Source organism: Ornithodoros turicata, unplaced genomic scaffold, assembly GCF_037126465.1.
Source record: "Ornithodoros turicata isolate Travis unplaced genomic scaffold, ASM3712646v1 Chromosome36, whole genome shotgun sequence".
Lineage (NCBI taxonomy): Eukaryota > Metazoa > Arthropoda > Arachnida > Ixodida > Argasidae > Ornithodoros > Ornithodoros turicata.
Window position 1 is genome coordinate 95,095 of NW_026999366.1, and position 4,293 is coordinate 99,387.

Sequence of the window (4,293 nt, forward strand, 5' to 3'; positions counted from 1 at the left end):
GCGCCCGGGGAACGCATCCCGCCGCCCCGTCCCACCCACGGGCCCACGCCGGGCCCGCCGGGTCTGCCGGGCCCACGTCCACGTTATTATGTGGAGTTTTCTGCTGTGCCCCAGTGAAAGAGCAGAGGGCATTGCGAAGGGGACGCCATTCAGAGGCACGCGCCCCCATTTAACCAGCGTACCTCGTTCTTCGCAGCTACTGATTTTATGCATCGCAGAACACTCCGAAGCAACACAACAAAAATGGGGGGTTACTTTAGCGAAGACAGGACGCTTTACGTGAACCAACACTGCAGGGCAGAGTAATATTACCAGTCGCCTGTCCCAATTTATCTGTAGATGTCATTTGCACAGATCGAGTGAATTCACTAATTTAACAGGCTCATGTGAAGGCTCCCTGGGTGCCTTGGCGATGTACGTTCTTGTATATCGCGCGCTTTCTTTGTCAGCAGGAAAAAACGCCAACCGGGGGCGTACATAGACGGAAACGGTCGCGATGGCGGTTTCTCAACACTCTCTACAACTTTCCAATCTACACCTTAGCTCTACAGTGAAAAATTTCAAAGTTTGCAAGTTAGTTATGCGCAATGAGAATATCAGAGGTGGTTCGGGAACAGAACTTGCGTTTACACCCAGCGGTTTTCATTTACATGGAGCACATCGTCTTTTTTTAAACCGTTTGTGCGCGTTAGTTTGGACACCCTGTATATAACACGATGGGAATGAGAGGGTTTGTACACACACATATGCGGGATACTTAGCGCACAATCTTTGGTGCTGGCCCATCATCTCCTTTTCTGCAGGGATTGGTCTTCTGCTTATGCTTTTCGCGAATGTTCCTCACACCCTCCTCACTTGGATCGAGCTTCGCTCTTTCATTTTTGAATTTTCGCCTCAGGTTCTCTTTCCACAATTGCTAAGATAAACAAAGTTTCGCGAGATACAGGAAGCATAAGTAAAGTTAGTAACTTCTACAGCAGTCAGAAGTATCCATCTGACAGAGTCCTATTAAATGTCTCCTCAGTAAGGAACAACAAACGTACCCCTCCAGTTCCAATAGTATCCATCAAGTGGGGGTACTTCAACAAAAGTAGATCAAGCGCCCTGTCGTGCGCATGGAGACGGAAACCTGAACAGAAAAAGGCGTTTTTTTAATGTAAAAAGATATAGATACAAGCAAAAGAAATCCTAATGCTGATAGCATACGAGTAGCACACTTAGCAGCGATGGCAGACTAAGCTGCCGTGGCTTACCATGCAATTTTGGCACACGCTTGAAGCAGCTCTGAAACGATGTGGCGTCTTGCTTTCCCGTTTATGGGAGTACCCTTTGACAAGACACTTTCTTGGTTACCCAAGCCGGGAAGGACGAATTTTTTATAATCACCCGGGTCCTGCAGTGGCGTGTGCGCTGTCTCGAGGGAAGCTACAAGCCTGAAAAATGTCAACACTTGGTACTCAAAACAATAAAACTGCCGGAAGTAGGCTTTGTTCTGATACTTAGACAAAAGTTGCACACTTTGATAACCATGCAGTAATTGGTGCGTAGCCTTCAGAAATAGTGCTTTACTGTCGACCCGGGACCATCAGAGGTGCTGCGTCTTCAAAATCTTGCGTGCTGCTCTTCTGACGTGGCCTTCAAGTAATATGCTACAATGATGAAATCTCAAAACAATATAAACTAAAAGAGCCACATTATGAAACGAATTCCGAAATTTACCGTGGTGGCGGTTGTGATCCGGGATTTGTGAGCAATCTTGATTTTTGCATCTTTTGGTATCACTTCGTCCGGCTCAAGATCAATGAAATCTTGCCGATCCTGGTGAAACACCTGTGCAAAATGAGGCGGCATGTATAATGCAACAAGGAGAGCAGAAGTCATCCTGTTCACACTCTTGGTTTTTCTTTACAATATTTTCACTAAGCTACAGATTAGACTGTGGAGAGACTAAAAGGAAAGCGAGGCGCACAGAAGCACAGCATTCTAGCCCGCCATACTCGTTACCATGAACCTGCATGCATGATGCAGAGGAGATGTTAGACAGAGGACGATGAAGCAGATGACAGGTGGGAAAAAACACACTGGACCCGTCGTCCTCTTACCTGCTTCGTCGTCCCCAGACTGAAATTAACGTTGCCCGTTACAAGCTTATACCAGTGTGAATGCATCATTTACCTGCCTCCAGGTAAGCTGGTCTTCCTACATGCTTTAACTTGCAGTACTGTCCTGCTGAAGGAGTCTCTACTTCACCATTTCTCATACTAGTCTTCATATATTTCTATTTCGTCACTGTTCTCTGGCTACAGCATACCCGTCCAGCGACATGTGCGGTCCGAAACATCTCAACGTGCCAAATACTGAATCAAAACTCCCGAAAAAGTCGCCACAGCGTACTAATAGGTAAACTTATCGTCATCAAGCCAGGACTTGCATCTTATGTCAGTTATCAACCTTCTTCGCCGTGCCGTCGACGATTTTTGAAAGTCGCAGAGTTCGCAATTCCAGTTATAGGCGTCAGTGGGTGGAGTTGGTGGGTGGAAGGGGGAGGGGGCAAGACCGGAGCTTTGCGCCCGCCCCCTCCTGTTCTGACGTTCCTGACTGTGCCTCTGACTGTGCCGGTACCAAAGTATGCGAGTCCCTGTGTCTATTGAAGTTCAAGTTAACATGTGGAACTTTCACTAATTGTTAGTTAATTATGAAACTCAACAAATTATGTTGTAACTTTACAACCTATGTTGTAAATTTCAGAGGTCAATACATACACCTGCACAAAATGCTATGCAAGAGCTTGGGCATCTGTCAAGTCCCTTTTTCGCCATTTCGCTTTCGTATACATCAGTGAGGAAGGCTGGATATGTAGTCTCGAGGGCTGCGCACAAAGTTTCAAGCGTTATGCTTCCTTCAGTAAACATGCAAGGAGACACCACAAGCATTTCTTCACTGGCACTGAACAACAAGATTTTGCGGTCGACCGTTTTTGCAGGACTACGCTGACAGCGATTATTCAGGCGACGTCGAGGAAGAGATTCGGAATGAAAGACACTCTGACCAAGAACCAAGCATGTGGAGCGCTGTTGATCAATTATCCTTTCTCCTGCTCAAGTGGAAAGAAGCCCGGCAAATTCCAGAGTCCACAATCAGTGAGATATCGGAAGATTTGGTTGAATAGTTATTTAGATACAAAAATGAAATTTCGGAAGTCAGTGAAAACTCAATGAGGATCATTTATAGCAGGCGTGAAAGAGAGAACCACTGGAGACGAAGCTTGGGGTTTGTAGAACCATCCACTGTCAGGCTGCCGCAGATACCAGGCACATGCGAAGCAGATAGCTATGCATATGTTCCCATTCTTGAACTGATCCAGTTGATTTCCAGAGTTCGCGATGTATGCTATGAAAGTCACGGCATCTCGGAGCCACTTCTGTGATGAGGAGCTTTTCAAACAACACAGGGTATTTGGAAAGGACGCACAAAGCCCCGAAATTGTGATACAATTGTATTTTGACGAGTTCGAAGTGTCTAATCCTATAGGCACTAAAAGAGGAAAGCACAAGTTGCTCGCTGGTGGCAAATGTGTTGAGCAGCGCTAAAAATGTCAGACAAGCACTTAGTTCACTTGGCCAAGTCTAAGAAGGGCGTACGCTGATGTTTGGTGAGTGGCGCCACCACGGAGCCTAGCCCCCAGTCCCAAGGTGTTATCCGTACCGTGCCGAGGGGATGAAAGGCAAGGGTAGAAGCCTTGAACGGTGGCGGTCGGGGTCTTGGTCAAGCCCTGCCTGATGGATTGTCAAACTCCGGGACCTTTCCTTATGTATGAGCATGAAATACGGGTGACTTTTTCGGAATACTACATCAAACCTACATGCTTCATATTCTTCTTCTACTGAGATCGTGGCCGCAAAGCGTCCACGGACCGAAGCCTTAAGGACAGTAACAAAACACTTCACTTCAAAATACATTGTACTTTCTTCTTCAGATACAGAGAAAGAGAAAAGCTCACCACTGGGAAAGATGTCACCCTTTTTTCATTGAGAAAGCAGTGGCATCACTGTCTAAGAACATTACTGAAATCAAACGCATGAGATCTGGCGACCTTCTCGTAAAACGCACCAACGAAATAGACTGTGAACGCATTCTAAACACACATGAGATGATGGGTAAAAAGATTTCAGCTTCCTTGCACAAAACACTGAACACTTGCAGGGGCGTCATCGCAGTATCAGAACTGATTGACGTGCCTGTGGAAAAAATCCTAGAAAACTTAAAGGACCAGGATGTCATCGATGTGAGAAA

At 46.3% G+C, this 4,293-nt stretch overlaps 1 long non-coding RNA gene across 1 annotated transcript; it reads left to right on the plus strand.

Annotated features, from left to right (window-relative positions):
- Positions 1 to 2,080: 2,080 nt before the first annotated feature.
- LOC135373950 (uncharacterized) lies at positions 2,081 to 3,042 on the plus strand. Its single transcript, XR_010416682.1, has 3 exons — positions 2,081 to 2,185; positions 2,307 to 2,400; positions 2,749 to 3,042. It is a non-coding gene; the product is annotated as an uncharacterized LOC135373950 (long non-coding RNA).
- Positions 3,043 to 4,293: the final 1,251 nt, after the last annotated feature.